Below are 27,578 nucleotides of genomic sequence, written 5' to 3'. Positions count from 1 at the left end.
ACATAGTGACTTCAAATACGACAACAACCACAACATCTGTAACAAGTAGTAGTACCCCTACATCTACAATGACTACATTATGTGATCCTACTCGCGTACCCAATTCAACTAGCAAACAAATTAATCCCGCGGAAAACGCAACTTCAAGTAAAAGTAAAGTAAGAGATCATGTCGTTAAGAAACAGAAACTAAATACGGACAAAGCCAAACCGAATTCTTCAGTTTCCGATACACAAACAACATTATCTCATGAAACATTAATTCATCCGGATATCAAACTACAAAATGTTTTTGATCCTCTTGTCCATGAAATGGAAACCGACATATCACCACAAAACCAAAATAATCCTCAAGTAGGAAACCAAAAAGATAACAACAACACAGATTTTCCTAGACCCAAATCAACTCGAATGCCGCCAATTATTGTGAAGAATATCCCAGCCGGAAATTTCTTTGCAAATAATAAAAAACTGCAGTCACTACTTAGCCAGCCACTGAAAATCACATACTCTGCTGAAGGAATGAAATATTTAACTAGTTGCCGCGCTGACTATGACAAGTTATATAATATCTTGCAAACTGAAAACCTTCAGTTTTATTCTCACGAACCTCGGGAAACTAAATTACTACAAGTAGTACTGAAAGGACTTCCAGCTTTTGTAGAATCTGCTACTCTCAAAACAGAACTTGAACTCTTAGATTTCCAAATAGAACACATCGTCAAATTACTGTTCCTTGCTACGACACTGATGGCATACCGACACGACGTCCCATCCCCATCTGGATAATAACACTTCCAAATAATGAACACTCCCGAACCATATACCAATTGCAAGATATTAACAATCATATCATAAAAATTGAGTCATATAGACCTCGTCCGCACATTACACAATGTCATAAGTGTCAGGGTTTTGGTCACACTTCACGTCGATGTAATTTGCCTACTCGATGTGTTAAATGCGGAAATAATCACTTATTCGCCGATTGTCCTCTGAAAGGCCCTGTACATAACCCTAAATGTGCAAATTGTGACGGTGCTCATACTGCCAGCTACAGCCAGTGCCCAATTCAACTAAAGAAGAAAGCGGAACTTCAAAAGAAGATGAGGAACAGGAGAATTCTTTCCGAAGAACGTTCTACACCACCGACATGGAAACACAGTGACTTTCCTCTACTTGCTAATCCTGGCAACACCAAAGCTTTCCAGTCAACATTTAATTCTCAAAGTGCTACATCAACATCATCTGAATCAATATCAGACTCCTTCAAAGATATTGTTAATATCTTACGCTCACTGAACATTCAACGTACAATTCAGCTTGTCCGCACAACACTTCATAAAATCCAAAATGCAAATGACTCAATATCCAAGGTCATAATATTCATTGAAGGTTTCATTAATCTTTTCAATTTACAACAATCTTTAAATGACCCCTAAATGCTTTCCAAACACAGAGGACTAAACATCTTAAATTTCAATGCCAATGGAATAATCCACCAGACTTACGAACTACAAGCCTTGCTCTTTAATTATGATATTGACCTCGCATGTATTAGTGAAACTCATCTAAAGCCCACTATAAAATTTCGTGTACGCAACTATACTGTTATCCGTACAGATAGAAACAACCGACCTGGAGGAGGAACTGCTATACTCATTAAAAATTCCATACCATATCGAACAGCCATTCTACCGATTTTTCAGAATCTTGAAGCCACTGGTGTATTCATCCAGCTTGAAGGAACAGAAATACTCATAGCATCTGTTTATTACCCGCCATACGCTCAACTCAATGAAAACGACCTGACCCTGCTTATCACACATCACAAACATTTCATTTTCTGTGGTGATCTCAATGCAAAACATAAATCATGGAATTCTAGACTGAATACTCCGAAAGGTGAAACTTTGTTATTACATTCCAATAAATTTCATTATTCAATTACAGGACCAAAAGCATCTACAAGATTTCCCTGGATAACCACTCATCATCCAGATGTACTTGATATTTGTTTATGTAACACAAAATATTCCCCGGTTCAACAAATCTGCTTAAACGCTCTTGACTCCGACCATATTCCAGTACTTCTGACCTTCAAGGCCCCTTTCCATATGATATCAGAACAACCTTCTACAGAAAAAGTTACAGATTGGAATGGCTTCACAAAACGCTTGCACCAAATCATCCCAGGTACTCTACCGACTTTAAAAACTTCAGAAATAGAAACTGCTATAAAAATATTTTCAGACACTATCATAGACACATTCGATGAAATGTCCTCCACATTGACTTTTGAGAAATCAGATAACAACGCTTATGGTAAAAATGAACTAAAATATCTTCTTAAAGCCAAAACCCAAGCTCGAAAACGGTGGCAACTTTATGCGGATCCTCAAGCAAAAAGAGCTTTTTATCGGTATCAACGTGCTATCCGAAGAAAATATGAACTTTACAAAATCAATAAGTTTGCCGACACAGTGGAAAACATAAAGCCTACAGGAAAAACCTTTTGGTCGTTTACAAAACGAATGTTAGGAAAATCTATCACAAAAAATTCAACACCTATTAAAGACTCAAGTGGTATATTTAATTATGATCCCATTGATAGGCTTGAAGCTCTTGCAAACTCCTTTCAAAACCGATTCTCCTCCCATCATCACTCTTCACTACAAGACTTTTCAACAACAATATCGCAACATGTACAGTCCACATTACATCCCCCTGAACCGGGAAATGCACCTCACGTATGACCACAAGAAATCAAGATCATAATTCGAAATCTAGCACCGAAGAAGACACCTGGTCCGGATAAAATCACACCAGCCATACTGAAGAAATTACCAAAAAGAGCAATAACACATTTAACGAAGATATTCAACTCGTGTCTACATCATAATTATTTTCCAACAGCATGGAAAACAGCACATATTATACCAATTGTTAAACCGGGAAAAGATCCAACATTACCCCAAAGTTATAGACCAATCAGCCTAACCAACTTCCTTGGAAAAATTTTTGAACGTATCATTCTGGCACGACTAAAGCCATATTTAACTGCACCAGATGTCATCCACCATGAACAGTTTGGATTTAAACCCCACCATAGTCCCAGAGAAGCACTTCACAGATTAACAACATCCGTTCAAAGAGGATTTCAACTTGGAGAACATACAGTAGCTACATTTATCGACATTCAGCAAGCTTTTGATACTGTCTGGCACACTGGTTTATTATATAAACTTCACAAACTTAACATTCCTATAAATTATATTCAACTTATCGCCAGCAACCTTTCAGATAGAACTTTTCGTGTTTAAACGGACGCTGTCTCTCAAACGCTCACGTCATAACAGCAGGAGTTCCTCAAGGATCAGTTTTAAGCCCAACACTGTACTGTGCATATGTCCGTGATATACCAATTCATCCAAAATGTAAACTTACACTATACGCTGATGATACTGTTATTTATACGAAGCATATAAACATTCATTTTGCTTGTCTACAAATGCAATAAGCCTTAAATATTATTACCCAATGGTCCACAAAATGGCGCCTTAAGATAAATGGCTCCAAGTCGCAAGCAGTTGTTTTCACAAGAAGATTTCCACGGCAATCACAACCCTTAACCATTCAAAATGAAAATATACCTTTCACAACTACCGTCAAGTATCTTGGAGTTTTTCTCGATAAGAGACTTACTTTCAAACATCATGTCTTACATATTCGTGAGAAGGCCTTCCAACGATATATGCTTCTTTACTCATTTTTCAAGAGCTATACATCTTTAAATGTTAAAACCATGTTGTACAAAGTTCTAATTCGATCCTACATGACATTCTGTTGTGAAATATGGGCTCAAGCAAATCCACGACATCTTCAACGACTGGACGGACTTCAACGAGCCATCTGCCGAACCATCACTGGAGCGGACTATCTCATTCGAAATAGCCAACTGTACGACGATCTTGGCATACTGTACTTCTCAGCTTATATCAAAACTCTTCGTACAAAATTTCTAACATCCCTCCATAAACATCCAAACCCACTAATAAGTAAAAATAAACCGGTTCCTTTTACATGACATTATCAACATGCTCACTCTGCTATTGGTAGAGTTACGGTGCCTTGAAATATTTTAATTTCTAACTTGTCATATGATCTCCTACACGTCTTTTAAAAGGAAAGGGTCAATTTCGACCTGGTACTTATGAAAAATCAATCAATGAAAAGAAAAAAAAAAATTCGTACACTGACATTCAAAGGTATCCTACTTACGATTTTATGATCGTGTAAGCGAATTTTCCAACCACAGGATAAATCAGAACCAAAGATAAGAAAAATTGGCAAACTTTGAAAGAGTTCCGCTAGTTCTCAATAGGTGGCACTATTATTGGAAGCCGTTAAAAAATTGTCAGGGAAAATGATTATGTAGATTAAGCATAAACTGTTCTTCTAATAGACAATATCAGCGGTTTCCAGTCAAACAGTGTTGTTTTACAATCAGTATTGTGGGATGAAAAATTGAATTCTATAACACGGGTATATTTATTTACTATTGGCAACAGTGTGTCTTATCGTCGCCATCTATTCATAGAAGTAATAACTACAGAATCCCCACTTACACCAACAAGTTAGGAATCACTATCGATTAGTAGGGCTAGCTATCTTTGAACATCAGTGTACCATTATTGGGGCGGTTAAAAAAGTGTGGGGGAAAATGTTGATGTGGATTGAGCATAAATTATTCTCATAATTGACAATATCAGCGGTTTCCCGCTAAACCCAGCATCATTTTATAATCAGCAGATGGAGATGAAATATTGAATGTTGTAATGCGGGGATATTTATGTACGATTTGCAACACTGATATTATCTTCGCCATCTGTTCACAGAAGTAATAACTAAAGAAACCACACTAATGGCCACTTTTTCCAAGTAATGTTTAATTTGGCTTAACAAATGTTAAATTAACAGCTGGTTTATTTTTAACGTTTTGTTAAGATGTTTTCCATTTTTCAACATAATTTTGTTTAAAGTAACTAACACTTAACTTTAACTGTCGTTAATACTATTTTAACTACTCAACAACAGTTGGTAATGATTTCGCATATATAAGACAACTTCTTATTGGCTGATATTATTAATTAAATTCTGTACTGTAGAGTAAGTGATGAAACATGTGTAAAATAGTAACCTGTTACAGTAGCCATGATTCATACAGTACAGAGAGTTGATAAATGAAAGTTGCATTGACTACTATTGAATAATAATAATTATTATAAGTATGGTTATATTTTATAATGCTAAATATGACTTTCTGTTTAGAAAAATCTCAGCATTATGACCACCAGGTGACAACAATTACACGAATGTGTGTGTAGTCAACTGTACACAAAACCCCGAGGAGAATTCCGTATCATATAAAATTCTCTAATTCAGGTCCATGTATAAATTATATGTAATTTCGTCCTAAAGAAACAATTGCTGCTGAAACATTTTATTATTTACTCACTGCGTATTTTGAAGTACCATTGACATCGGCTATAGTTTGAAGAGCCAGTAACATAGAATCTAGAGTTAACAGTAGCTGGTGAATTGGAACAAGTGGCCTATTTCTGTTTGCAGGATATTCAAATGTGACTTCAATTTCTTGCCACGTTGAGATCGCACATTTCCTCAATATTAAATGGATAATAGCTCAGCATCGAAATAAGCGTCAGTATGATAATCAGTTGACTTATAAAGATTATCTTCCCTATATTAATATTACAAAATATCTTTTAAATTATATATTACCAGTCTTATGGCCGGTTTCACAAAGCTTCATTAAGGTTTTAATGAATCATTAATTTATTTGCTGGTTCATTAAATCATTTTTATATCTCACCAAGCATCTTTAGCCTAACGAACCAATAAAACTGTCATTAAATTTAGTGATAGAAATTTCCGTCTTTAAATTTTTAATTAGGCCTATTCATTAGTAGGAATATAAAATGGCGGAACGATTCGACGCAGAATTGTTATATCTGGAACTGCTCGAAAATTGAGAGTCAAATGGAGATAATGTTAACCATTTAAAAACCGATCATTTTGAAAATTTGAATGACACAAAAATTCACAAAAGATATCATGTCACGAAGATCGTGATACCGGTACTCAAAATTTTAGAAGAAACTGATCATAGGTTGGAATATCATAAAAACGGCTGAGACAAAGCTGAAACTAGTCAACTAGGTAACATACAACTGAGTTTTATTTTAAGACATGAAAGTGATTATTATAACTACATACCGGTACCTAAAAAATATTAGTAAATTAATACATAATGTGCATTCAAACATAACAAAACTTAATTGGTATATTAGCTTTCATTTATTAGAATTATATTATAGCTAGCGATAAGATATGTTTGCACTGGCTTTAAAACTGAAGCGAAAGAGCTGGATTCTTGGAATTTATAATCGTTTTCTTTCCCCGATGGAAATTTAATTTTCCAGCAGGATAATCACCCTGTGCACACCGCCATAAACGTTCAAAGACGGTTCACGGAAAAGCATCAAAAAGAGGAGGATTGACAAACATCGAGACATCCCACCTCAAAATGCAGATCAGTTCTGGGATCAAGTTCTGGCTACCTGGGAAGATTTCGCTAAGGACCAGAACTATTTCCGCGATCTGGTGGACTCAATGCCCCGAAAATGCCAGGCAGTGATAGACGCCGGTGGCATGTGGACAATGTATTAGATCCATATGTGTATTTATTTTATTTTTCTTTAATTTGTTTGTTTATCTTTGTTTTATTTCGGGAAGAAAATCGATCTCCCAAGAGTTTTTTTTAATTCTCCTAGTGGAGCCAGAGTTGCGAAATAATTCGTTCCACTACACAAAATTAAGAAAATGAAGAAAGGTAACATGTATAAAAATTAGTTACGTTAATAAAAAAAAAGTTATCGCCGAGAATCGAACACGGGCCCCAGGATGGCAAGCCAACTCACTACTGACTGCACCATCGGAGAGCGATGACATAACCAGCGCGACGAGGCACATATAGCTGCTCGGCTTGAAGTCTACGGAGACAGCGCACATATAAACGTACTCGTGTAAATATATTAATGTTCAGTACTAGTTAATATTTCATTTGGACTGATTTACTGAATCTTGGTGAAACCGGCCCTTGCTCTAAACATTCCTCAAAGAGAAACATAACATGTTATTTTCACAACTTTTGTCTGAACAGCTGTGGTGTTATCCGCCATGTTTAACTGTTTCTTAAATGAGTTAACGGCCTGAAATCCTACATTTAAAGTTAACAAATGGTTAAGAATCTGTTAAGCCAAACTGGTGTTGAACAAATGGAAAAACTGTATTCAACAAATTGTTGAAGGTTTAACAGTCGTTAAGTGTTCTAACAATACTTGGACAAACCGGCCATTACACCAACAAATTAACATTCATTTTGCTTGTCTACAAATGCAGGAAGCCTTAAATATCATAACCCAATGGTCCACAAAATGGCGTCTCAAGATAAATGGCTCCAAGTCGCAAGCAGTTGTTTTCACAAGAAGATTTCCGCGGCAATTTCAGCCCTTCACCATCCAAAATGAAAATATACCATTCACAACTACCGTCAAGTATCTTGGAGTTCTTCTTGAGAAGAGACTTAGGTACTTTTAAACATCACGTCACACATGTTCGTGATAAGGCCTTCCAAAGATATATGCTCCTCTACTCATTTTGCAAGAGTTATACATCTTTAAATATCAAAACAATGCTGTATAAAGTTTTAATTCGATCTTACATGACATACTGCTATGAAATATGGACTCAAGCAAATACACGACATCTTCAACGATTAGACGGACTTCAACGAGCCATCTGTCGAACCATCACTGGAGCGGACTATTTCATCCGAAAAAGCCAACTGTACGACGATCTTGGCATACTGTACTTCTCAGATTATATCAAAACTCTTCGTACAAAGTTTCTAGCATCCCTCCACAACCATCCAAATCCACTATTAAGTAGAAATATACCGATTCCTCTTACATGACATTATCAATTTTCTCACTCTACTATTGGTAGAGTTACGTTGCCTTGGAATATTTTAAGCTTAAACTTGCCATATGATTTCCTACACTTCTTTTAAAAGGAAAGGGTCAAATCCGACCTGGTACTTAAGAAGAAACAATCTGTTAAAAAAAAAAAAACACCATCAAATTATCGATCACTATCGAGTAGCAGGGTCAATTATCTTTGAACGCCAGAGTACACTGGCATTCAAAGATATCTGACCTCCAATTTTCTGATCGTGCAAGCAAACTTTCTAACTACGTATAAGTCACAACCAAAGATATAACAAATTGACAAATTTTGAAATATTTCCGCTAGTTCTCAGTAAGTGATCCTATTATTGGGACGGGTAGAAAGTGTTTGGGAAAATTGATGATGTAGATTAAGTACAAAATATTATTCTCATAATTATTGACAGTATCAGCGGCTTCCCGCTAAATCTTGTGTTTTTCACAATTATAAAAAGGGGGATGAAATTTTTAATTCTATAATCTCGTCAATAGTATATAAATATACCAACATTATAGAATTTAAAATTTCATTCTCATCTAATGCCTGTAAAAATGGTAGGTTTAGCAAAAACCGCTGATACTGTAAATTTTATTATGAGATTAATAATTTACACTTAATCTACATCACCGTTTTCTCTAACACTTTTTAATCGTTCTCTTATTAGTATCACTTACTTAGAACTAGTGAAACTATTTCAGAGTTTGTTAATTTGTTATTTCTTTGGTTCTGACTTATCCTGTAGTTTGAAAGTTCGCTTACACGATCAGAAAATTGTAGGTCAGATATCTTTGAACGCCAGTATACATCACTTGGAATATTTTATTATTTTACTCCCTAACTCATTGATTTATTCCAAAATGGACATTAAACTCCCAACTCCCTCTTGTGAACTGCTTTGCACAGCAACTCTACATCATTATTACTCATTATCACATTTCCCTGAATTTGTGTATAACAACAGTGAAAATAATCTTACTACACCAATATAGGTGGTATTGCTTACACCACGTACTTGAAGAACAAAACTCATATCACAATTAGCCGAGCAATGCCTCACGTCATCCTCGCTACCTACAATCCCTGCCACTAGATAGCACTGGTGAGTCATTCGCCACTTTAACCGTGAACTTTCTTGTATTACTATTAGATAGTATTTGATAAAACTAAAGGAAACAATAACATTTTATCTGAAGTATCTTGTAGTTATTTGTATATGCTTTTCTGTTTCCTGTAAATTTATTTTGATGTAAGAATAAATTAGAAACAAAAAATGAAAGTAAACCAAAGAAATACAAAATTATATTGAGAAATATTTACTTATATTATATGATTTTATATTTCATGTAAGTTTATTTTCAATAAAATAAAAGTCAGAAACGAAAAGGAGACCTAAATAAATAAAACTACAAAGAAAGAAATAAAAATTATATTCCGAAACGAATATAGAGCTCAAAAATGCTTTTTTTTTTGTCTATTACGTCACTTTTACGTATCAATAGCAATACAGTACTACTCAATTCTAAAAGGATGAAATGGCGCTGGGGAGGACACGTGATACGAATGCAACCTACCAGATGGGCACACACGGCGACACTGTGGGATCCAAGAATTGGCTGGAGAAACCGTGGACGACCGAGGACCAGATGGGGGGACGAGTTCCAGTTGCAGCTAGGAGGACTGTGGACCAGAATAGGACGCCATAGAACACGGTGGAAGGACGCAGTCAACCAACTTTGAGTGGTAGCAACAACCAGTGCTAGCGAAATTGTGGACAAAGAACTAGGAATGTTAAAAGACCATCAGGTCGGCTCTCCTGATGGTCAAGACTTGAGCCACCCCTGCCCAAGCAGGAGGCCTTGCCCCACTGGGGATTTACGGCTTTATTATTATTATTATTATTATTATTATTATTATTATTATTATTATTATTACTACTACTACTACTCAATGACGATAGCATTCTATCGTTAAAGAAAAGCTGTACCCAGTTCCTTTGTAAACCATAGATATGAAAATCACATATTCTGTCCAGAGTGAATTGTCGATTCGCTTTCGTGAGAGGTGACCTAAGCAAGGCAATATAGTGGTCCAATAGAATTGTCAAATTAGTGAAGTAAAGCTTTTCACTGACTCAGTTAAATGGGGAAATGAGATTCATTTAAATTAAGCGGACATTTATTCACATTTAGAAGACATGACTGCGTATAATTCCACCGCGACACTTAACTACCTACCATTTAACACTATACGGTTCAGTAAAACTATTGTCTGAGTATTTCTGCGTTACTGTGTACAATAGCCGCATGCTAATGTCTTGAAAGCAAATTCTTGTTACGTGTGGGTGGCTTAGAGGCTGCCCGCAGAAGAGAACATAAAGCTGTGGTTCCTACCCTAGAAAGTAAGCATTTCACCCTGATTAAGTACACAGACCACATAAGTAAACCCTTCCCATAATGTAGGAAGTGCACCAAGTAGAATGTTTGTTTCTAAATTACATTTTTGCGTTTCGTGTTGTTCTATAGTATATTTTAATATTGCTTAATTTTGTATGAACAAAAAGTAAGTAATATTTCTACCACACTTTTAATTAATAAAAATAACAATAATGGACACAAAACACTTCTAAAGATGTTGAAGTATTATGTGAGTGGGAAGAGAAGAGCTGAAATATTTTACAGGAATTTGGCAGCTACATCAACCGTCACATTTTAAGTGACGAATACCAACTTAAGGAACGCTCTACGGTTTTGTTAAATTAAGAACGTTTGAATCTACACAGACATAATCAACAAGCAGTCAGTTTCACGTTTTCTTGTTTCGTGTGTAAGCCCTGAAGTGTATTTTGAAGGTCATGCATCTTTAGGAGCAGCAAAAGTTACTTCTCCAATCAGAACCAAACGTAAATTAGAATAAGCTTCATCGGAAGACATTCTATCTTGTATGGGCAAAACAATCAACGATATAGCCTATGCACATAATCTCATAGCGATCCAGAACTTACGGAAATTTAACCTCGTAGACTTGATTTATCGTCAAGACACAAAAATACGAGTCTGAAGGTCACGCCTAGCCAGTGCGTTGTTGCCCAGTTGACTTATGCCCGTGTCTCTCTCGCTCCCTCTCTCTTTCTCCCTTTACTGTAAGAAGAGCATGTTTAAGTCTTAAAAATAAGCCAATACTTCAAGTATATACACTTTAGTCACTTTTTTTCCTCTCTTCGGTTATAAATGTTACGTAAATAGGCTAGCTTTAAGAATTAGAAAGTATTGTTATTAAATTATTCTTAAATTTTATGTTGAAAGAAAATAATAAAAGATATTTAAATAAAGTCACACTTGAAAATTTATTCTCCATTATTTTTATTATGGGAGTTTACATCGATGTTAAATAATACACATATTAATAATTTGTAATGTAAACAATTAAGAAACAATAAAAACAACACAGGGGATGAGTATTTTACTAATCACATTCTGTTATGAGGGTTACGTAATTATGTAGCCTAGTTTTAAGAATTAGAAAGCTTTGTTCTTAAATTAGCCTACGACTGTATGTTGGAAGAAAGCCATAAAAAGTATTCCTTCTCTATTATTTCATTATATACGTTTTAATACATATTAGATAATCTCAATATTAAACTTTTCTAAAGCAAACAATTTTAAAATAATAAGCACAACATAAAACATGACTATTTTATTTAACACAGGAGCCAGAGCAATGAGTGACAATTTTACAAAATCACCTATTACAAAGAACAACATATTTTCGTACCGAGATGAGGCAGACAACAAGATGTACAAGCACTGTCTAATATATACAGTCACGAAGCTCAATACGTAGTAAATATTCATCCATAGATAGTTGCTAACCACTAGGATCGCTAATATCGCCTCATTACAGGCAATGCGAAATAGTACCAGCACAGTCAATTGTTCCTAGCACCCTCAAAACTCAAGCTTCGTGACTGTATATCTGGACTGTGGTACAAGGTTGAAGTACTGTATAACGTGACAATACCGCCGGAGAGAGATGCAGAGGGTAGCGGGGAACCGGAAAAACTTATTGTGTCTCGTAGTCTGTATGACTTCATATAAAAAGAAGAATAATTATAAATTCATGAAATTTAATTCAGTCGTCAATATCTAAGCTATTTAGAAGAAAATGTATTGAACTCCTTCCAATTCTGGCGAAATAAGTAGAAAATACGTGTACAGCACATAAAATAACTCACGTCTCGAAAGTTCGACGTATCTTCATCTTCGGGTACAATGAGAGGAAAAGAGGTACCGGTATCATTCAAATGACTGCATTTACGTGTCTGATTCAATTTAGAAAGTACATCTCACTCGGGTTTTTTAAGTAAAAAAGAAAGCAAGTTCAGCTTTAATAACATTGTGAAGTATTTTATGTGTATTTTTACCAGAATTTTCCACCAGCAACGGTAAAACTCCAATTCAAACCTCTTTTGTGTAATCCACCATTGTTTCCTATCTCATTTGAAATATATGGCGTAATACACAATGTACCCGTGTTAAATTATCGCTATCCATCCTTTTAGAAAAAGTTTGTGACAAAAAAATCGCTTACTTTTCGATTTATAAAAAAAAACTCTTCTATTAGCAGTCTTATTCAAGGACTTAACTACCGCTGTAACATGACCACCTATCTTCAATGGTCACCTTTTTATTCAACCGGGTAGTTTCCATTTGTTTATAATATAGAATTTACTCTGTAAGTTGATCAGCTGTCTAACTTCAATCTTGACTACAGCTTGATAATATTTTAAGCACTTTCAACCTGTGTAAATTCACCACTGTAATAGAAGTTGTTGAAAATTCTATGTAGTATTGTACAGAAATTCCTTATAAATATATCAATGTCAACATCCAATCAATCACTTTTCAAACTTTCACCCACCCTCTTATGCTCAGAAATATCAGTAGCCACCGCATGCAACTATTGTAAGTTGAGGTATCTAGTTTTCGCAAACAGCAGATTCAAGAAATGCGGTTTTTCAGTTGATGAAAAGAAAAATGATGTTTCAAGCACTTCCAGGTCAAAATATCGTAAATTCTAACTCGCGATATGATGCGAAATTTTATACATAAAAACTGAAGAAAAAAGGTAGGCTATTTTACTAAAAATATCAAATTAGTGTAACTCTGAAAATATTGAGGTTAGGACACATGTTTATATAAAATTTTTTGCTCAAATAAGCTCCGTAAGTTACGGTAAATCCTCGTGAATCACCCTGTATATGATGATATGCGGAGACTAAGAGGAAAGCAGAAAATAGGAAAGATTGGAGAATTCTGGGTTTGCAGTGAATTATTTAATTAATTAAACTTCACAGTTCGCAGGTGAAGCACGGTGGTCAACTTACACAGGTTCTACAGTACTTTCATTCAACGAAATGTTTTCGATATTTCAGGTCAAATAACACATGAATTTGTCATTAAATGTATGTTACAGAACGCACCAGAAATCCCTTTTTAAAATTGGGCTATATTTTAGTGGGTATATTTTCAATTTGTGCTCAATGAACTGAAAAAGTTGCAATCACTACAATTATTATTCCGCCGCTGTGTGAATCTCTCCGCCAGCTACCACTGTTACGTCGACATTCATATTACACGCTCCATTTTTCTAGCAAACTGATCATATCTTTCATAAAGTTATTACTATGCAGCCGTACCATAGCTGTAATTTTGTTCAAAAGTGAAGTAAGAAGCACAAAGAACTTCAGTAAAATTCCCAAAACACCCAGAATAATTGGGCATAGTGGGGGAAACAAAATTATAATTTATGTTTACATAAAGTGAGTCACAGTATGTCAAATTAAATCACGATTAAATGGTTCATAAATCGCTAATTTAATAAAATTAATTTTTGTTAGTTATTTTAGTAATAATAATAATAATAATAATAATAATAATAATAATAATAATAATAATAATAATAATAATAATAATTCTTTATTTATATTGACAGAGTTAAGGCCACACTCTACCAGGTCACAAAGTATACAAGCAGTTAAAATTTAACAAAAAGTTAAAGAACAGAATGCTAACATATTACAAAAAAAAAATTAAAAAAAAAATAATAATAATAATAATAATAATAATAGTATAATAAAATCGACACTAAACAACATGAAAATAATACTATAATAAAAAAAGAAAGTAAAATACATTGGAATATAGTGAAAGCAACGCATTTAGTACAAATGGTTAATATGGAAAAACGTAAGGAAGAATATATCAAAATGGAATGTAATAAAATAATAAAAAAGAAAATAAATACGAAAATTAAATAAAATTCACAATAAAGAGGCTATGATAATAAATTCATCGGCTGATAAAGAGAACAAAAAGGGGAAAAAAAGGAAAAACAAACATATAGCCTATATATTTACAAAACTATGGTAGAGAAAAGGGCTTATAACTGAAAGGAATCTAATTCAAAAAGTGCAATTTTAATTTATTTTTGAAACTAGACAATGTCCGACAGTCTCTGACATGTTGTGGTAGAGAGTTCCAGAGATGAGCTGCAGAGACAGTGAAAGATTAAGAGTAGAAGGATGTTCTGTGTTTAGGAATGGAGAGTGTGATATGGTGTTGTGAGCGAGTATCTATTTCGTGATATGAGGACAAATGTTGAAAACGAGAAGCTAGGTAGCTAGGGTTAGAGTTTTGTAGAATATTGAAGAGTAAAGTGAGAGAGTGAATAGTTCTTCGCTCCTTGATACGGACCCAGGACAGCATATTTAGTGAAGGTGTGATACGGTCAGATCTACGGACGTTGCAAATAAATCGAACGCATGCATTATGAACACGCTGTAGTCTGTCTGTCAGTCTCATGTTAAGATCAGTGTAGAGAGTGTCACAGTAATCAAAATGAGGCATCAAGAGCGACTGCACTAAATTCTTCTTGAGAAGCAACGGAAGGAAATTTCGGATTCTTTTTAGTGAGTGAATTTTCATAAAAATTATTTTACATATGTGTGCGATTTGACTATTCCAACTTAAGTTTTTGTCCATATAAATTCCTAGATTTTTTACTCTATCACTGTAAGGGATAATAGTTTCATTCATTTTAACAGGAGATATGTCACCTGTATTTAATTTACTTAAAAGTCGTTGATGTCCCATTATAATTGCCTGTGATTTCTCTGAGTTCAATTTCAGTCCAAACTTTTTCGTTCATGAAATAATTGATTTTAGGTCATCGTTTACTTCATTTATTGCGTAGTTTAGTGTCGATATAGGTGCAGAGATATATATATTTGTAAGTCGTCAGCAAATAGGATATGTCTACAATGTTTGATAGATAGTAAATGTATACAGAAAAATGTAGCTTGATAATGAATAAAAGTCTTGAACGCACGTAGTCGAGTGTGATGATCGTATTAATTGCCAAAAAAGAGGTATAAATGTAAGACGAAACTTAGACACTAAGGGTGCTATTCATAGACATTTCGCTAGCCCGCGCTATGAGAGTGCTAAACTAGCCCCGGCTATCGACTGGTTATTTGTACGGGATTCATATCATATCATATCGCTAATACTGGTTTATGAATACGAAAAACGTTAGTTCGCTGATCATCCACCGGAAGCCCGCGCTAAGAATGTCTATGAATACGGCCCTATGTGAATAGTAGTGAGTTTGAATTTCAGTAGCGTATGATTGGCTGCCCTTGTCAATGCAATGTTCATTTCTGTCTCAGTAGAGGCCCAAGCGATGGGAATATAACCATGTGTTAGGAATGTGAAATTAACAAGAAGCTATACGTAAAGAGACACGGATACAAAAGGCGCAAAAAAGAAGAAAAGTAGGTAAGAAACGAGTATAATGATTCAAAGATGTATACAAACAATTATAAAGAGTTATAGAAAGAACGAAGATAGTTGAAAATAAAGAATGGTAAAGAATTAATGTAGACAGAATATAAACAGAGAAAGCAATAAATAATAAGGAAGAACATAAAGAAAGAATTTAAAAAGAGAACAAATTTTATAAAGTGCTGAAAGGAAGGAAGGAGTTAAAAACGAAAAGAATGGAAAAGAAAAGAACAAGAAAGAGAAGACAGTGGGAAGTAGAAGGGAAAGAAGACAGATACGGGAGGAATGAAAAATAAATTTCGAGTTAAAATATAATTTGGAAGAAACAGTGGATGAAGGAAAGTGAGATACGAAGATTGATAAGGAAAGAAATACTATAAATGGATGAATAAATTAATTAATGAAAAAGCGAGGCAATGAGGAATTAGTAAATAAAAATACGAAAAAGTGTATTTTCTGTCTACTCCAACAAACTAGTGTATTGTGAAACAAATTTATAATGTAATAATACATTTATTGTATAACATTATAAATGTGTTTCAAACATTGTTATTGTACGATTGCATTATAAATTCTATATATTTAAATAATTTAAGTAATTGACCTCATTCTGTAGGCAAAGAATTTCTGCAGTCGTTGGAAAGTTAGAGGCTGTCCATATTAAAACTTCATTTGGTAGACGTATACCATTCATATGCATTGCCACACTAAAATCCCTGTTTATTCTAATGCTAGCAGTTACTTTGGGAGCACTAGTTACAGCATATCTAGTTCATACACTATTCACCTTTTACTAAAAAATAATTCGAGATTTAATGGAGCTACGATAACGTACTTGAGCTTAAAATATTTGGGACGTTACGCATTATCGATTGAGCCCAAATTTACTTGATTATGTCAAATTAGATCAAAATTTTAGAGGAACATGTAATTGAGTGATGTTCCATCATAACTTTGATCCAAATTAATCGAATCGAGTAAATTTGGGCTCAATCGATAATGCGTTCGCGTTCACGAAAACTCGTCTTTCCGTCCGTGTCGATGTATTTCTCAACAAAGCTCAAATCACTTTTCCTGAAAATTGTTCCTTTCAGTCCACATGTCTGTTGGTTGGTGAACAGTCTGCCCGTGAAACCGAATGAATTCATTTACTGCGTAGTTCGGAATCTTTAGGAAACCGAAAACAACTTATAATATTGTCCTTCTGCTTTTATTGTCTTATCGTAGTTACTTAAGCAGCTCGACATTACACATATATCTGGCTTGGTATGAAAAGTTTGTCACCACAGACATCATAACAATGGAAATATAGGCGCAAATATGCAAGCGAGGAGAGCGTCTTACACTGAAACACACGGTACGGTCAGTGTTGCCAACACATAAATTGTATCCCTGTCAATCTAACACCTGAAAATCCATCAAAATCCGTAAAAATAAAAAAAAATACCCGTTCATATCTATATATAAATAAAAAGGAAATTTTAACACAACTTACTTACCAATCTTGATTGAAATAATAATTCATCCACATCATCTGCCTCTATTTCTGCAGTTTATGTGCTGGGTTGGTCTGCGTTCCCCCAAAAATTAAGCAATTTAAAATGACAGCAGCTAAAAAGTCAAAAGACCATGTAAATCGTAATTTCCGTTATAAAATCCGTCACCCGTCAAAGCCATTCTTTTCCCGTCCATGACGTTGAAATACAGTCAGTTTTGACAGAATTTCCGTCCAGTTGGCAACACTGGGTACGTTGCTGAGCTGATAGGACGGGCAGCGGCGTTGCCAAATTTACCACGGCCGGGCCATGACTAGAGAGGGTTATGATAGTTCTCAAGTCAGTCAAGTTACGAAGTATGTTGGATAAGTCTCAGTTTACAAATTCTTTACTGCCACTTACATGTTAGATCTAAGAACTCGTAGAATCTTCCTGTGTGTATACAAATTTCACATTGCTGAAATATAACTGAGAAGATCAATTTACTCACTTTTCAATTCTTTGATTCATTATATATATTTACACCTAACTTCGCCAACTATCGAATGTCGAATTACTATAAAATTGATACGGAATACATACAGTAGAAATAGCCTAAAATTCGAACAACTGCAAGGGACGTTATTTTTTCTAGTAGTTATATAAAAATGATTCCGTTAGTAAGTTATATAAAAATATTATTCCGTTATTTAAAATAACTGTTTTAATAATTTCTGCTGCAACCAACGCCTTTTAGTGTTACACAATTCAATAAATGCGATAGCATTCGGCGGTCTATTTTTACTATCACACGAATTAAATCAATTAACCTTACTCTTGCTGCAAGCATACTAAAGATTAGGTTTGTTTTGCTTAAGTCAGAGTTTTAGTTTGTTCTTAATGTTTTCTGCATCATAAAACATATTTCTGATACAGTAAAATATTGTGTACATTTTGGCGCAAGGGGTTTTTCATATAGAGCGAAATAAAATGCAAACCACTTATCATAGGGGGATGAAAGTTTGTACGTGTGTTATTATTAACTAGACAGACATTCAAATCCACTACCATAATACCACAGTCTAGTTTATAGTATATACAGTCACGAAGCTCAATACGTAGTAAATATGCATACATAGATAGTTGCTAACCACTAGGATCGCTAATATCGCCTCATTACAGAAAATGTGAAATAGTACTGGCACAGTCAATTGTTCCTAGCACCCTCACAACTCAAGCTTCGTGACTTTATATACTAGACTGTGATAATACCATGAAAACTGTGCCTTAGCCGTTACAGACATCACTGCAAGAAGTAGCATGCAACAAACACTGTAATTGGGTGATCGGAATAGCGAACCGTTACGCTAAATTTGTTAATCGAGTTTATAACATGCGGTACACGGCAAAGACTGGAAAGCGAACAAATATTGTTTCTTTGTATTATCATCACAGTCAATCGAGTTTTGCAAGCAATTGATTATTGATTATCCCGTTCCAAGTGGGAAGCTCCATTGCACCAATGTCACCTGGACGGCAACGAGGCATTTTATAAATATCATGCATCGGCCCGTGTGAGCGCTTTGAACAGAGAGTATCAAAGTCACTAACGGCAGTTTGCGCTGTGCGAACGCTTTTTGTATCCTTTCCCACGGGACATGTCATCTAGGTTACAGGGGAGTGAGGGCTGTGAACGGTTATCTATGATGTCCGAGACTCAGCGTTCGATCTAGCTGATTTTCACATTTCTCTTTTAACCAGAACTATAAATAGGCCTATATCTTATATTCACTGTGACGTCATGTATGTTTCATTATATTAGGGCATTAAATATCACTTTTAGCGTTTAGCGTCGAGAGTTTTAAATATCTGGTTGAGGAGTTATATCAGTAGGCCTTGATTTGTTTCCAATTTATGATTAGACACAATTATTTAACAACATTGTATAGGGTTTGGGTTAGGTAATTAAAGTGACTAGTACATCATGGTGCTAATAATACAAATTGTGTATTTTATTTTAAGTTTCGTTTATTTTAAATTAGATTACCTTCTACCAGGAAACCACCTAGCAAACTGGTCTCTTACCTCTGTAAAATAATTATTTCCTGATCAGTATAATTCAAAGAATAATAGACTAGGTATTTATGATATGAGAATCGGAACGTTTTATATTGCAATACGAAATTGGAAAGTTGTTTTTTATCTCTGCATTACACCCACGAAGTTTGTACAGTGAATTATGAATCACCCTACATATATATATATATATATACATATATATACATATATATACATATATATACATATATATAGTCACCTCGTTATCACTAATACCATCGCCGCTAAACAACCTCGTAATTGATACAGCGATTCGTTAAATAACCAAGTATATATATATATATATATTAGTGTAATATGTAGCTAATCGGCGATGTATGCAATGAAATGGGAAAGGAACTGACCACCCTATCCCATTATCTACTGGCTTAGTTGCCTCATAAGTGGTGTCTTGTTGGTATCACTTGCGGAGTTCAGACCTGTCTTCGGACAGTTGACTAAACAACAATATATGGCCTATGTTCATTCATTCATAGGGTTCTGCCATAGCGCAGGTCTTTCACTGCAAACACAGCTTTCTCCAATATTTCCTATTTTCTGCCTTCCCCTTAGTCTTCGCAGATGATTATATATCTTATAGCCGTCTATTATTTGATATCTTCTTCTACCCGAACTCTTCTCCCGTTCACCATTCCTTCCAGTGCATCCTTCAATAGGTAGATTCTCCTCAACTAGACACCCAGTCAATTCCCTTTTCTCTTCCTGATCAGTTGCAGTATTATTCTTTCTTCACCCACTCTTTCCAACGCAGCTTCGTTTCTTATTCTGTCTGACCATTTCACACGCTCCATTCTTCTTCATATCCACATTTCAAATACTTCTAGTAACTTCTTTTCACTTCGTCGTAATTTCCATGTTTCTGTCCCATACAGTGCTACACTCCACACACACAACACTTCACTAATCTCTTCTTTAATTATTTTTCTAGAGTTCCGCAAAAGATGCTCCTTTTTCTATTAAAAGCTTCCTTTGCCATTGCTATCCTTCTTTGACTTCCTAGCAGCAGCGTTCATGTTACTGCTTAGGCATAGTATACCCCAAGTATTTGAAGCTGTCAACTTGTTCTACTGCCTCATTTAGAATTCACAAGTTTACCTTCTTTATTTTTCTTCTTATGACCATGGTCTTCGTCTTGTTTGCATTTATCTTCATCCCATACTGCTGACAACTGTCCTTTAGCTCCAGTAGCAAATCCTTTACTATCATTTTCTCTTCTGCTTACAACGCCATATTATCATCAAATATTATACACTTTATCCTTCTTCCTTCTACTATCACTCTTCCCATGTTCTGAAAACAGTTCTTTACTAAATCCTCCAAGTAGATGTTGATTAGGGTAAGCGATAAAGGGCATCCTTGACGTATTCTCACCTTATTTCGCTTCCTTCTGACATTTTTTCTTCTATCCTGACACCGATTCGTTGTTTCATATGAAGGTTACTGAACAGCCTCCTGTCTTTCCAAACCACACCTATTTTCTTTAGGATCCCCATCTGTTTATTCCAATCCAATCTGTCAAACGCTTGTCCTAGGTCCACAAATACTATATACACTTCTTTATTCTTCTATAAGTATCTTTCGCCGATTGTTAGTAGCAGTCCATACACACTATATACAGTCTCTCAGTATAAGGGCTCCAGTTTGAAATATACCGACGTTTTTCCAACACTAAAATTAAAATATAATGGAATAAATATATTGGGCTCCTACCGCTGATCTATGTGTATGGAGGCCTATCCAAATCTATACTTATAATAAGCTACATCCATAATTAACTTCCCGCGAAATTATTATCACTTATTCATATATAAATATAAATTTAATTTCAGCTGTATAATGAAGTAAATAAATAATAATTGGAACTGTCACTTTCTACTTGAAGAAGTAGAAGTCACATCAAAATGTTTAAGAAATAGCTACTGTTTATACATTAGCAAAAGCAAGGTTAGCTATTAGCACTATTATAAAAATGTATTAAATAATTTATATTTAACTGACACCACTACTCGGGCGACTCCTCATTCAGGCAGGATCGCTTTTTCGGTGCTCTCGAGCTTTGAAAAGTCTGCAAAGTGAGAATAAGAGAAAAGGTCTGTGGCTCAGAGCATGCAGTTGGAAATCACAGGACTAAAATGAATCGAAATTCAACTTGATTTTTTTTAACAGATGCAGAGTAGTCGAGTTTCCGTTCTATCATACCGTAGAGACCAAAGTTCCACCTTTTATCGGTTCCTCTTTCCCTCCAGACGAACACAATGTCATACTGAAAGCTTTCCCATGTTCACTTGCACCTGGTTATGTCTCCTGTACAGTAACACTTTACCACGCTCGAGGAAATACACGATGAACTTAGTTTATAATTCAATTTCAATCACTTAGGTTTAGATATAAATTAATATTAGAATTATAGAAAGGAAATGGAGTCCGAAATCACACTACGACTTCTGTATAGTCATCAGTCTACGATTTAATAAAATTAAAATATTCATTTGAAGTATGCATTCAATCTAATGAAACATAAATATATCCATTCTGTAGATATAATATGTATAGGTCTATATTATAATATAATCGTGTGAATTTCAAAATATAGCACACATATAATGTATGAAAATTGAATCTCGTAATTTGCGTAATTGGTCATGTATGTTAAATTAGTAGCCCTTGTGAAAAGAAGAGTATCCACTGATTATAGTCAACTAGAATCCTGTTTGATGAATGATATTAAATTTAACGTATGTATTTTATCCACTTGTATTATGTAATGTGAACTTTACATCACTAATACGAATGCCGTAAACGAATTCAATACGCAACTAGTTCGGTAATGATAATTATATTACACAACTAGTTAGGTAATGATATTGCTATTAGTAACTGGTTGCGTAATGCGAACCACACATTACAATTTTCATATCTTACGCGGAATTTCGATGGCACTAAACATTCAATTGCAGAATTTTCAGCATTTTAAATATATGAATTCTATTTTGAACTCATTTTAACAATGTTTATTTCTCCTAGTACTGCTGTTATAAACAAATTCTATCGTGTTGAAAACTAATAAAACAAACATAAACTAATCCATTCTCGCAGGAAAGCACCAATAATAATACAATCGCCTCTTCACAAAATACATTTTAAAACTAATAAAAATAATAATTACTTTTATTAAAAACTCAAATTTTTTTATCAAAGTGGATCAAACTTTGTACGATATACTTATAGTAACTTCATATTACAATACTGCACTGGTAATCAACCTCGTTTGACAACTTTCCAATTTCGTATTGTAATAGCCTACTCATATATTTGTACCTATTTCATATGAAGGGTTCACGGGAAAAACGAACAATGTCACATTTCCGATAAGGGTGAGATAATGATCTGTTTCAGTATATTACTGCAAAAATTTATTGATGTTTCTACTTGAATTGAAGGAAATGATGAGTGTATACGTGGTTTTAATTCTCCCTTACCACTTTTGGTAAAAATAACTCTAAAGTTTGTAGTAATACAGTGAATTAGATAACGACATCACCCTTAAAGGAATTGTGACATTGTTCGTTTTTCCCGTGTACCCTTCATATATTAGTATCTATTTTATAACTTCTGTCCAAGTGAATCATTATCAATAATTATAAATTAAATTTATGTGAAGAAGGTGCTTTGATCGGCATCTAGCCTGTTTACCTACTTTCCTGTAAGTCATAATAAATAAATAAAAATAAATATATAGAATATATTTTAGAACTGCATGAGACGTACGAACTTCCGAGGAATATACGGGACGCGAAAACTTCAATAATAATGAAAATTAAAATTAAACAAGAGGCAATTATTTCAGAAACTTGTTACGAAACTTAAGTGTCCAAAACATTAATGTAGAAGTGATTCGCAGAAAAAGGCAAAAAGAAGCTTAAAACAGTGTACCTTTAAGCATACAACATATTTCAGCGCGCGTTTTTACGTGTGGAACATGGTTTCAACACAATCTAGTATATACAGTCATGAAGCTTGAGTTGATGAGGGTACTAGGAACAATATACTGTGCCGGTACTGTTTTGCATTTACTGTGATAAGGCGATAGTAGCGATCCTAGTGGTTAGCAACAATCTATGGATGCATATTCCTTACGTATTGTGCTTCGTGACTGTATATACTAAGACTGTGTTTCAAGTTTACTGTCTCCGTGTGATCACAAATATGGCGTCAAGTTTAGAGGCTTCAAGCACTTGATTCCTGTAAACTATCCCCGTGTGAATCGGTTATTAAGCTACGCAACAGTTTGCAAGAAGACAGTTTGTCGATAGCCATCATCTGAGGTTCTGGCTGATATGTACAGTAGTGGCAAAAACAAAACCGGACCGACGGAATAATCAAAGTCCACGAAATGAGCCACTGCGCATGCCACGCCCGCATTCACAAGATAGCGAGTAATCTATTGAAATTGTTGTAGTTTCGACTGCTGACGTAGCCCATTTCGAAAGCCATTAGAAAATAAGCTGGTAAAATTCATGTTCTGGGAATAATAAGTTAATTGAGTAGTAAAATATCGCTGCAATCGAAAAGTACTGGGAATAAATTTGAATAAGGAACAAAAAAAGTTTCCTTCCCAGGCAGGATTCGAACCACGAAAGTCTTAGTTACCAGTCTATCGTGCTGTCACTGTGAACAAGGCTCTGAAATCAGCTACAAGAGTCGGTCCAGTTTTTTGCCACTACTGTACATTTATTATCAGGCAGTACATCTCAGTTAATGATATGTGTCAGAGGAATAACAATAAAGTATTGTTTGTATACGTCTGAAGTCTGATTAGAGTAATATGTACAGTAACTAGTCAGCGATGTATGCAATGGAGGGAGAAAGGAACTGGCCACCCATCACATTATCTCCTGGCCTAGTTGCCTCATGAATGATGCCTTATTGGTGTCACTTGTGGGGTCCAGACCTGTCTTCGGACAGTTGACTGAACAAAAATATGAGGAATAATGATAAATTATAAATTTAAAATACTCGTACATTAACAACAGTATTTCAGACATTGGATTGTATACAACATTAAAGCTGTGCGACTTTACCATTGCATATAATGTTAGTCAGGTGCATTTGTAATGCTTTTCACGCGATTTTGTTCATGCGTCTCATTTTCTTCGTGCCTAAATTATTTTGTCTTTGCGCATATAATATTTAACTTAACATAACTAACATCGACTGAGTCTTAACATTACAACTAGGCAACGTTGGTTACTTAAGCTCGTATTACTCGTGTTGTTTTGTGCGGCTAAAAGCTACGATCACCATGAACTAAGCCGCATGAAAAGGGACGTAACCTAAGACACCGTTGTTTAGTTAAATATTCGAAGACAGGTCTGAACCTCACAAGTGATACCAACAAGTCACCACTTATGAGACAACTAAGCCATGAGATAATGTGGCAGAGTGGCCAGTTCCTTCCCCTCTCCATTGCATACATCGCTGACTAGCTACATGTTACACTAATCAGACTTCAGATGTATGCAAACAATTTGTTCTTCCTCTAACACATATCGTCAAGTGACATGTATTGTCTGATTAGATGTACATATAAGACAACACCTCAATCAGAAGCAAAGACACTGCAATATATTAAGAAATGTTTATAGGAAGGTAGAAGTTTTACAGGATTTAAAATTCACACATTTTATCAAGTTACCAACTTGGTTTTGTGTCTTACTGTTTGAAATCCTCAAAACAGAATTACAGGATGTTTCAGATTACTGATTCTTATAAAGTCAATGTCAGAGGCTTCAGGTTACCTACTGTCGTTACATGTTTTTCAGTATTCGATTTACAGTATGATACCTATCAAGCTATATGTTATGAATTATTAATTTCGGATATAAGTATTATATGTATTTTTCCCCCCTTTTATACTTGGGCGAAATTATAATATCTTCATACACGTCAATTAATATTTATATGTGTAGAAAACGTGTTACACCTTCTTTGACATCCGCTACTTCCTAATTTCATTTATTACCACCAGGTTACGCCAATCGTTTCTTCTCAATTCCCCAGTCGATGCAGTCTGCTAGCTACTAGTTCAGAAAGCTCGAGTTAAACACCGGACATCGGAGTACGACAGGCATAGGCGTATGTGTATGTGAAAACATGAGTGAAACAACGGACGTCGGGAGTACGCCAGACAGTAGCAATGATATACCAAAACGATATTGGGACATACATAACAGCAAACCGTTCCGTGACCTTACATACAAAGAACTTCAAAACATCTCAATGAAAATGAATTTACCTGCAAATCTTAAGGTAACCAATTTGACTTTCATATTTTTCTGTTACCACTTACACGAGTGAGTAGTTTATTAACAACGAAAAATTGTCTTTTGTGCTAAGAGACGTCGTACAGTATTGTGTTAAGCAAAGTACACACCTTCTTAGTTAAATACAATTACTGTATCTCACTTTAAATAACACGTTGTTCAAAAAATGTAATTTACAACAAGTTTAATCTATGAAAATTTAATCTTGCAAAATACGTATATGTTTACTTTTATAAATATTACTAATGTTAACAACAACAAAAATATATAATTAGTATAGTAATTATAACCCAAAACTGGTACAATTTTACTAGTCCCATATTGTTAATTAAATAGTAACGTTCTTAACAACATATACACAATATTCGATGTCCGATAGAGGGCGAAAGAGCCCGTTAACCCTTTCTAACCCAAATTAAATTTACAAGCAATACATGTTGAAACAAATAGTTGTATTAGGACCAATTCAGTGACCAAGTTACGGGAGTGGCAACATTTGAAACAAAACTATATTGATGAAAATGTATTGAAATAGAAGTTATCCAGCAAAATTTACCTTCATATGTAACACACAAGTATATAAATACTATAAAGTTAATTATTGCCATATGGTATCTATAGGTAAGAAAGGGTTAACACTGTACGGGAATTTCTCGAAATAAATTAGAATAAACACCCGTTTCGAGAAATTTCCACACTGTATTATCGGCCCTTAAGCTGCATATTTCGCTCCTACGAGGACTGAACTTGTGCCCTTGGTAAAATGTTTTTCAATTGCGTTTCAAGTCCTGGATTTGCGTCTTTCTGAAAATCGAATCAAGATATTCTTATGTGCCTATTATTGTTGCTTTTCATAGAAGTGTTATTAAGATAATGAAAGAATTCAGTTAAGAATATTAATCATATTATAATACATAATTATTTACTTCAGAGATACCGCATTTGCCTTTTCTTTATGGAAGTATTTGAACAAATGGTGAACGACATAATAAATAATGGGGTACGTGGATGTTGTGAAATGTCAGTAACCGTAAATAGAAACAGTTTTGTTTTAATTGCGGCAAATATTATACATCGCCAAAATGAAAATTGAGAAAAAGTAGTTGCAAGGTTTCAGGTTGTCGGTTGTCGAATGGTTACCTCGCTTGCCATTATATTCGAGATTAGTTTGTTCGAGCCCCGTTTAAAACGATAACTTTTCGAAGTTAGGCATATATATCTACACACAATATGTATATTCATTCATAGTTTCTGCCAAAAGACATCTTTCACTGCAAACCCAGCATTCTTCAGTCTATCCGGCCTGAAATGCCGACGCTATAGCCTAGTTATTTAAGTAACGATGTTTCTTAAGAGTTGAAAAATTATTACTTCATTTCTTTCTGACGTCTAGCATTCCCAGCTGGTGACCATGTTGGATGCTCGTCAGAAGGGTGACGAAGACACTGTTCGCAAGATCCTGAGTGAATACAAAGAACAACGCTGCCGCAAGCGCACTAAAAACATCTCTCTTCCTATGAAACGCCCGATGGAAGTTGAACGGAAAGGAAAACGCCGAAAGCTACTGCCGACAAATAAATTTGAAAATTACCGCTCCATCATGCCACATGCAAGTACAGACAGCAACGGTAGACGAGTGAGTCAGTGTTAAGTGAATGCGAAAGATTGGGTGAATGAGATTGGATGAAGATGAGTGGTTAGTAACTGAATGAGTGTGAGTGGTGCATGGGGAGG

This window comes from Periplaneta americana, chromosome 4, assembly GCF_040183065.1.
Source record: "Periplaneta americana isolate PAMFEO1 chromosome 4, P.americana_PAMFEO1_priV1, whole genome shotgun sequence".
Classification (NCBI taxonomy): domain Eukaryota; kingdom Metazoa; phylum Arthropoda; class Insecta; order Blattodea; family Blattidae; genus Periplaneta; species Periplaneta americana.
Note: the sequence above shows the minus strand (reverse complement) of the source record.